Here is a 10,643-nt window from a genome sequence, read left to right as displayed (position 1 = left end):
AAAAATATATTTTGACATGAAAATTCTAATATTTTTATGTTAATCTATTAGTCTGCTGTTCTGAGAACTTATATTTTTCTCCCATTCAAAAATGAATCCTTCATTCATGAGGGATTTATCACTCCTGAAACTTTGCTTCTTGCTTCCTTAGCCGGACGAAAAAACAAAACTTATATTCAAATTCTGAACGGATTATATGTAGTGGCCTAGGAGTGCGCAACAGCCCTTTCTTGATAATCACTAAAAACGTGACACTTCAGTTAATCGTAAAATTCCCTTTATAATCAATGAACTGCTTATTTACAGATAGCACATATACATCTGCAAGATGTCTGTTAAAGATCTCTTTATCTGGAGAGCATCTGCTGAATACAAACATCTGGCAGACATCTGTAAGATGTCAGTTTTACATACATTCAAATTCATAAACATCTTAAAGACATCTAATAGACGTCTATTTGACATCTGATAGGAAACGTCCAATAGATGTCTTGCAGATGAGCAAACTACGTCTTGCAGATGTAAATGCAGACATCAAATAGACGTCTCCGAGATGTAGGCCTACGTGGAGAGGACTGGGGGGAAAACCTGGTGTTTAGAGGTGAGTGAATTCATAATGCAATGGCCAATCACAGGTGTTCAAGATCAACAGATATGTCTGTGATTGGCTACATTGCTCAGCGCTACGAAAACACGTTGTCTTTTGGCGATTTCTAGAGCACAAACACAAATACGCCCTGGAGCCTTTACCAAATCTGTTTAGCAAATATCTTTCTTATTAAAGTTTTAACTGAGGGTGCTTTTGACTGCGTGAGAAAATGGATGTGTGGCGTGAGAGCGTGTGAAAAGTGTCAATTGCGTGAGTTGGCAGCCCTGTGTTAGGTAAATAAAGCATTAGCCTTTAGTAACAGAGAATGTGCGTCTCATTTCGCTCTCTATATCATGAATCAATCGTGTGATGATAAGAAGTGATGAAAGAAACTGAGAATCCGAATCATTTGAATCAAATCATTTGTGAAATGATTCAGTGATTCGATTCAGCGGCACACGGACTACAAACGACAACAACAAACACAAACGAGTGAATCACAACCGAGAATGATTTCATGAGAGTGAAATTTATTAGATATGATGTACAAATAATTGAATACTGAATATAAATAAAAAATAGCCTGCCAAAATATGAACGGCTGTGTAATTTGTATATATTTATAATCAAGTCTATTAACTCTCACTTTGACTGTCTTACTAAGGCACTGACTACTGAATTAGGAGCTGATTGAGACGCACCCAGAGATTGCATTGAGTTTTATTTCTATTAATTATTCTCATCTTAAACAGGACAAAGTGTACAAACACACAGAAAAAACCCTGGAGAATCAACAGAGATCCATGTGACACACAATTATAAAGATGGTGTTTATTAAAGAGGAGAGTGAAGACATGAAGATTGAAGAAGAATTCAGAGTCAAACATGAAGATACTGAGGAACAAACAGGTTGGTTTTCAATCTCAGAGCTGAAATGAATGATATTTATGAATAATGTCACACGTGTGTAGAAATGTTTTGACATTTGACAAAAGTGTTGAGATCACATGACAGATACTAACAACTGCCTTCAAGTGCAGCTGAGAATATCCAGCTTTCACACTGCATTTATTATGGCATCATGTACTTTAGTAACAATAATATGAAATTAGCCTAAACAATGTTTGAAAATTAGTTTATTTTGTAAAATTAAACCCAATATCGACTTCTAAGTACTTAAAACAAACCTTGAAATGTGAGTAATCATAATTTGGCTACTGCATGCTGTCTGCATTTGTTCATTTAAAGCTATTTGGTAAGCAAATAAAACAGCCACTGGATATTAAAGCTACATCTAAATTAATCTGCATACAACTGAAAAGTGTTTGTTAAAAAAATTTCTCTGTCCACACTAGCGTTTTCAAGCATTTTCCAAAAGTTTCGCATCCACACTGAAATGTCAGGAAATGTTAAATTCGCCTTACTGCGCATACGTGAAACCTCATAAAAGCTCACTGAGACTATACAAATGAAACACATGATACTTATTCCTGCAATTCTTCTAGTAAGTATCATTTATTTTTACTGAAATATCTATTTTTGGTTGTTATTTTAAGAACAAGACAATGTAGGACATACAGAAAAACTGTACAAAATAAGAAAAAACTGTAAATGCTGTAAATATAAAGCACAAAAAGAAGCACTGTAAATATAAAGCCAAAACAAAAATACAAACATTCAGGTTAAATTTAGATGTATTTATGTGAGGTGTACGATTGTAATGTCTAAGTTGTACACCTCTATATCTTGTATAAAGTAGTTTTTTTTTTTTTTTAAAAAGGGGGAAAAAAAAAAAAGGGAAAAAGAACATAGAACTCTCTCTTTCTCTCTTTCGGCTCGCTCCCTTTTTTATCAGGGGTCACCACAACGGAGTGATCCGCACAGCCGATTTAGCACGTTTTACACCGGATCCCCTTCCTGCCGCAACCCATCCCTGAGAGTGCATTAACTCATGCAACCCCAGTGCTGGGACACACTCACTCAGTCAGGAAAGAAGATAGAACAAAATATATCAAATAAATAGATAAAGAGAGGAAATAAAGAAAATAACTCCAATAATGTCAATATAATCAGGTGAATAAATTGATGACCACTGATCAGGAGCATCATAGTGGAGCATTGTTGTAAAGAAGGTACTGTATTTTACCACGAGAACGGTATAAACTGTGAGGTGATGGAAGAGGTATGTGTACAAAATGCTGTGCTTTGGCATTTGATTAACTGTACCCCACATTTTTTAAGTAACATAAAAACTAAGCAAGTACTTCTGACCAGCCAAATTTACTTTTAGTATAAAAACCATTACATGTGAGTAAACTGTCAAATGACATCAAGTTAACTAATATTTTGTGGTCCAAACTGACTGCATCCACTCCAACTTTCATGGCCGATTCTGATTTTTCAGTAAGTGTGACTTGCCGATTCAGATTAAAAAAATTCATTGCCAATTCATTAAAAAAAAAAAAAAAAAAACTGTAATCAAAGCATATACAAAAATATTTTCTTCAGTTAGAAATAAAATATAACTAACAAAAAATGTACTTTTCTTCAATGAATTTTGTTATGGAAGAATTTTTTAAACATTATTTACAGGATCGTCTCACAACAATAACTATAATAACAAAAAGACCACTGTGTCTTTAAACAGGTAGAAATAACAATGCTAGTACTAAATGCTATTACTTGAGCATTAATGGCACATTTTTCTTTATAAAGAGAAGCATTTCTGCCTTGTCACAAGTTAATCCAGCGGTACTACACTTTGGAGCGTTCATTCACATATTTGCGCTATACACCAATGCATACAGCGTCTTCACACACAGATGAAAATTCACGGCTCGCACGTTTTAATGACCTTCAAATGGAACATATACGCTCACTGTGAACTATTAGATTGAAGTGAGCATATACAGTATGTTTAATTTGAAGCTGTGTGTGAAGACGCTGAATGCGGTGACGTATCGCAAATATGTGAACGAATGTTCAAGTGTAGTAAACTTCAACTGATTTCCCCTGCTCAGGGAGTAGGTAGCAATGTACACTATTCAGGGACCATGTCAATCGGAACAAAGTTCATTCACGGAGCTCACTTCTAATGAGTTGGTTATCTGAATCAGGTGTGTTAGCTAAGAGAGATGCATATTCAGCTCAGGGCCGTGCAGAGACCTTTAAAGGGGCAGGTGCTCAAAGTATAAAAAGGGCATCTGAAAGAAGGCATTAAAGAGCCCCTCGGGTCCATCACCTCATTGTAGGCATCCAGTTACTTATGTAACAAGTAACAATGTCATTAATAAGACAAATTATGCATTATTTGAAGTTTTAATTGCGTTTCAGGACTCAAACTTTTTTTTTTTTTTTTTTTAAACAACAGAATCAGTAATATTTTTTTCACTATAAAAGGGGCTCCATAAATAGGGCTGTGCTCAAAACATCAGTACAGCAATACTGTACTGTATATTGTGACACATTCCTTGCTGATATGTGACCATAGACCACAAAACCAGTCAAAACTTCAAAATTGAGTAAATAAGCTTTTCATTGATGTATGGTTTGTTATAGGACAATGTTTATCTGTGATACAACTATTTGAAAACCTGGAAGCTGAGGGTGTAAAACAATCTAAATATTGAGAAAATCGCCTTAAAAGTTGTCCAAATGAAGTTCTCAGCAATACATATTACTAGTTTATGGTATATTTATGGTAGGAAATTAAAAAAAAAAAATCTTCATGGAACATGATCTTTACTTAATATCCTAATGATTTTTGGCATAAAAGAAAATATATAATTTTGACCCATACAATGTATTTTTGGCTATTGCTACAAATATTCCTGTGCTACTTAAGACTGGTTTTGTGGACCAGGGTCACATAAATGTATTATTACAGTGGCCTCTAGCAGCCAATGCTGTGAAGCAGTTTTGAGAAATAAACGGAACATAAAAGACCATTTTAATGTTTAAAAGATAAAAATATTTTCCTTGGACCTATTCATTTTGATTAGAAATTGTTGTGTATTAAATTGTCAAACCTAAAGATTTTCTTCTCTCTGTTAAACACAATAATAAAGAACAGCTGTTATATTAAACTCTGAGTGGTCACTTTAAATATCAATTTAAGGCAGTTTGTGACCCTTTTTAAGAGCCGCAGAAGTAAAATGAACAGTATGAGTAGGATTTGACAATGTACGGTAGAAGGCATAAAATGGCATGATTTATAATTCAGATACAGCTTCACACAAAACAAAACAAAATATCTTATACAATGGAATTTCAGCCTTTATACCATTACAAGGGATAAATCGAGTATATAATTTATTATATTTATTTAAAACATAAATATTACTGTCTTATTTGTTTAGATTTTTAGAAGGCACAATAACTTCTTTCACACAACTCTGTGTTTGTTGCATAACAACGTAGGTCGATAATTGCAATAATTTGACCATAAAGAGCTGAAAAAATGTGGAAAAGAAAAAGTCATTCTCTGTCACAAGGGGGCGCTTTAAGAGCGCTGAAGTATTAAGGTTTCCCTAGTAACGGCTGTATACAAATCAGCATTAATGCTGTTTTATCAGGCAATAAATGAAAATGACAACGACATGTTTCTGAGGACAGTCGGTTCCCTTCAGAAACATTCATATAAAGACATCAGTGCCGCGTTTTGACTTTGAAACCTACATTGTGCATATTTATTCAATGACATCATTGCCTTTTGAAGTTTAATCCAGCCCTATCGCGATTCTCATCTTTCCGTCCCCAAATGTACGACTTCCTAAATTATAATTAAGTATTTTCTTATACTATTTAACATATTTAACACTTTTTATGGCCTTAAATTTGATACAACTAAATTGAGGAGTTTTTAAGGACCTGCAGGTGCCCTCTACTTTACGATAGCCCGTCGGGCAGCCGGTGTAACATTCTGGTAGCCCGACTGGAAAACACAATAGCCCCGGAACGTTGGGCTAGCAATTTTGCGAGCCCTGCATTACATTAAAAAAATAAAAAATAGGAGACCTTTGACAGAAGGGCACTTTGGGCATCTGAGCAAAAAGGGCAGGTGCTCGAGCACCCTCCGCCCCCCCCTCTGCACGTGCCTGATTCAGCTGAGTGATGGTGTTTTAAGTGTCTTGTTAGGTTTGTTGTTCCGAACGTTTTTGTGGTTGTTCCCCCACATAATATTTTGACTACGGTCACGATCCGGGCCGATCATGCAAAAAATTGGCCGATTTCGATCACTAGCCAGTCAATTGGTGCATCTCTACTCTATACTTATGTTTGATAAGATGGCTTCATTTACATAAGCACAGTGCTAACAGTCAGATATTCAAGACTTAGTTCACCCAAAAACAAAAATCAAAAATACGGTGACCCATACTCGAAATTGGTGCTCTGCATTTAACCCATCCAAGTGCACACACACAGCAGTGAGAAGTGAACAAACACAATTAGGTTTCCGGTGCCTTATTTAAGGGCACCTCAGTCATGGTATAGACCTTTTTCCTGAGAAAACGATGAGCGCCGCCATTACGAATTCTAACGTCAGATTGAATGCTTTTCTGTTCCGGTTTCCATAGGAACCCATTCAAATAGCGTCCATGTGTTTTTAATGTAGCTACCTTCCGCTGCTTCGTGTCGTCTACACACTCATTAAAGTGAGGCACTGACAAATGACGGTCATTGCAACATTGCCAAGTGATGGCGCTATGGAGCCATGTGCTTTTTAAAAACATTTTAATAGGTTTAACATTAGTTTATTAGCTTGGAATATACCCTAATTTGACTAGAAACAATGCAGACCGGAAATGCAAAGCATTCTTTCAGTTAAGAGTCGGACTTACTTCTGTGTTCAGGAAAAAGGTATATAGATGGTAGAAAGAGCACTGTTCGTTAAAAATCCCCACCTTCAATTCCTGCTGGTGCGAGAATCAAACCAGCGACCTTCGGGTTACAAGCCCGACTCTCTAACCATTAGACAGGTGTGTTAACCCTTTAGGCGCCAGGGTTTTTTTTGAAAAATGCTGGATTTTGACATCAAGATTTCAAAAGCTTGTGGCTTGAAAGGGCTTAAAGATAGAGATCTACTGTAAATTAGAAAAATGTTGGGCATCACCAAAAGTTGATGTGGGGTGTAAATATTCTCATCTAATTTGCATATTATGACGTCATCATGGGGGCGGCATTATTGAAATTCATAATATTCAGGAAATAGTAGATATTGAATTGATGTTTTTTAGTTTTTTGTCTTTTTATCCACATTACAAATGATCAGAAAAGAGAAAACCAACAATAAAACAGGAAAAATTACTCAATTATTACTATATTACTATACTATATAGTAAAATGCACGTGAACAGTAGCCTAATGTTTGATTAGTTCATCAGTAATACTCAGGAAATAACAGATATTGAATGGATGTTTGAACTTATTTGCACATTTTTTGTCTTTTATCCTCATTCCAAATTATCAGAAAAGAGGATACCAACAATATAACAGGAAAAAGTACTAAATTATTACTATTCTATATAGTAAAATGCATGTGAACAGTAGCCAACTGTTTGATCAGTTCATAATAATATTCAGGAAATAATAAATAATGAATGGATGTTTGAAGTTATTTGCTATTTTTTTTGTCTTTTATCCTTATTTCAAATAATCAGAAAGAGGAAACCAACAATAAAACAGGAAAAAGTACTAAATTATTACTATATTACTATTCGATGTAGTAATAAAATGCATGTGAACAGTAGCCAACTGTGTGATCATTTCACAAGTAATATTCAGGAAATAAAATATAATAAATGGATGTTTGAACTTATTTGCATGTTTTTATTTTTTTTATCCTCATTCCAAATGATCAAAAAAGAGAACACCAACAATAAAACAAAAATATTACATATTACACTACTATACAGTAGTAAAATGATCAAATGGATGAGAATAGAGGAAACCAACAATAAAACAGAAGAAATTACTAAATTATTAGAATATTACTATACCCCTGTGTACACTATGACCATATTCACCCCTGCCACCCCCATTCCTTTTGGGCAAAGGGACGAAATGATCGCTGGTTATGCTTTGTAAACACTTTCTCGTGGTGCGCGGCGGCACCACTGCGAGGCAAAAATGTACCGGGAGACGCGCGTCTATTAGACGGCCGATCGTCACTTCCAAAAGGCAAACATTCCCCTTCAGAGTGAGAATCGGCAAATAACATTTGCAACATTTGTTTGTGCTTTATTTGTTTGTGCTTCATGAACAATCTCGTCTTACACAGCGGCACAACTGCTCCGCAAAGATGTACCGCGAGATGCGCGTCTATTAGACGGCCGATCGTCATTTCCAAAAGACAAATATTCCCCTTTAGAGTCACAATCAGCAAATAACATTTGCAACACTTCTTCACGGTACAACTTTTTATCAGCCGTTTGGTGCTTTTCTCCTCACAAATCTGACAATTTACTCTATTTACACTATGAACTGTACTGCTTCCGCATCAATGAAGATCGCTCGCTTTCTCTATGATTTCCGCCAATACTTTGAACAGGAACAAGACGTAATTTTGGTCTAGAATCGAAGTACTACATGTCTGCCATCTAGTGGTTAGGAATACAAATGAGAAATTACACCGTATTAGGAACTACAGTCTATTTCAATGGGTATGACGTCTTGTCGCAATTCTGCGACTTTGGCGCTTAGAGGGTTAAATAAGAGACATGCAAAACTTGTAGAGCAGGGGATTAACTTGTATTGGTCTCTTTCTGCTTTAGACCTGATGCTGCTGAAAGAGGAAAGTGAAGAACTAAATGAAATAGAAGACAAATATCAGTACAAGAAACATGATTTCACTGGAGAAAATGTGTTTGGTTGCTCACAAACTAAAGAGAATACACAAAAGAGAGCTCAAAAGAAAGGATCTAGAAGTAATTTCATCTGCCAACAGTGTGGAACAATTTTCACAAATAAAGAAAGCCTTGAAATCCATTTAAGAATTCACACTGGAGAGAAGCCTTACACCTGCCATCAGTGTGGAAAGAATTTCTCTCAACAGAGAAACCTCAAAGCCCACATGAGCGCTCACACTGGAAGGAGAGATTTTAGCTGCCAACAATGTGCAAAACGTTTCACAAGAAGAGGAACTCTTAATAGGCACAACAGAATTCACACTGGAGAGAAACCTTACACCTGCTCTCAATGTGGACTAAGTTTCACTCAAAATGGAACCCTTAGCAGGCACATGAGAATTCACACCGGAGAAAAGCCTTACACCTGCAAACTGTGTGGAAATAGTTACAATCAAAAAGGAGCCCTTATAACCCACATGAGAATCCATAACGGAGTCAAGCCTTACACCTGCCAACATTGTGGAAAGAGTTTCTCCCTAAAGAGAAATCTTGAAGCCCACATGAAAATTCACACTGGAGAGAAACCTTACACCTGCCCTCAATGTGGACTAAGTTTCACTCAGAAAGGAAGCCTTAACAGACATGAGAATTCACACTGGAGAAAAGCCTTACACCTGCAAACTGTAGAAATAGTTTCAATCAAAAAGGAGCCCTTATAACCCACATGAGAATCCATACTGGAGAGAAGCCTTACACCTGCAAACTGTGGAAATAGTTGACACATACTCAAAATTGAACTCATCCAAGGGCACCTCAGTCATGGTATTGAAAGTGTAAAGAGTGCTGTTCGTTCACAATCCCCACCTTCAATTCCTGCCGGTGTGGGAATCGAACAACGACCTTCAGGTTACAAGCCCAACTCTCTTACCATCTTAGGCCATGACTGCCTCATTAGAATTAACACAAGATAGAAGCCTTAAAGGGTTAGTTCACCCAAAAACAAAGACCTTCGTTCATCTTCAAAACACAATTTAAAATACTGCTGATGAAATCCGAGAGGTCTCTGACTCTCCCATAAACAGCAAGGGTTCTACCACGATCAAGACACAGAAAAGTACTTAGTAGTCCATGTGACATCAATGGTCCAACTGTAATTGTACAAAAACTTTATTCTAATATTTTCATCTCTACTGCGTCACTTGTGGATGCAAGTTGATGAGAGTCCCACGATGCGCGTGGCAGCACCAGCACTGACCCAGATCCAGCATTATGATGAGGAACATGTTACATGTGGAGAGACTCATGCTGTATAAAAGCTATTGAAATCTAATGATTTGCATCAGTGGCACCACACGAATGTGTCTGAGTATACTTGTGAAAGTGCATCGACAAGTGATGCATTAGAGACGAAAATGTGGAATAAAGTCTTTATTTTAGTTTTATTTGCACAAAAAATTATTCTCGTAGCTTCCTAAAATTACAGTTGAACCACTGATTTCCCATGAACTACTTTGTCGATCGTCTTGGTACTTTTCTGGGCTTTTAACGTGGTAGTACCCTTGCTGTCTATGGGAGAGTCTGAGACATCTTAAAATATATCTTAAAATGTGTTCCAAAGATGAAAGAAAGTCTTACAGGTTTAAAACAATATGAGGGTGAGTAATTAATGACAGAATTTTAATTTTTGGGTGAACTAAACCTTTAAGCCTATATTATACTTTTGGCACATTTGAAGAAGTTTGTCGCGTCTCGTACCAGCACAATCCTTCTTTAAAACAATATAAAGGCAGCCAAATGTGCAATAATTGCTGGAGGGAAATTGCTCAGAGTTTGGACAAAGAAAAAAAGTGTGATAATGCGATTCAGAGTTATGCTTTTTGAGAATGAATGTAGTAGTGAATGTAGTATTTGTTTTCCTAATGTTGTGTTAAATGTCCTGTGACTGTATGTTTGTTCAGTTGGCCCTATGAAAGTTTTTTTTTTTTTTTTTTTTCAAAATTGTTTTTTTTTTCTGTTAAATTTTTTATGGACTGCTTTTAAATTTTTTTATGGTTAAATAAAATTGTATCAATAAAAAAATATATGTCTAATTAATTAAAATCATGAAAATCTATACTATTTAACATTAATTTATTAAAGGTTTAACAAAAATTACATGTTTAGAGCCCTATGAAATGTTGTACTTTTTTCTTGGTTAATTAAATAAT

The 10,643-nt window shown here is 35.9% G+C and overlaps 1 pseudogene; it reads left to right on the top strand.

The window, feature by feature from the left end:
* The first annotated feature begins 1,346 nt into the window (after positions 1–1,346).
* LOC141316694 (uncharacterized) lies at positions 1,347–10,393 on the top strand (annotated as a pseudogene).
* The last annotated feature ends 250 nt before the right edge of the window (positions 10,394–10,643 follow it).

This window comes from Garra rufa, unplaced genomic scaffold, assembly GCF_049309525.1.
Source record: "Garra rufa unplaced genomic scaffold, GarRuf1.0 hap1_unplaced_134, whole genome shotgun sequence".
Classification (NCBI taxonomy): Eukaryota; Metazoa; Chordata; class Actinopteri; order Cypriniformes; family Cyprinidae; genus Garra; species Garra rufa.
Note: the sequence above shows the minus strand (reverse complement) of the source record. Positions and strands in the feature narration are given on the sequence as shown.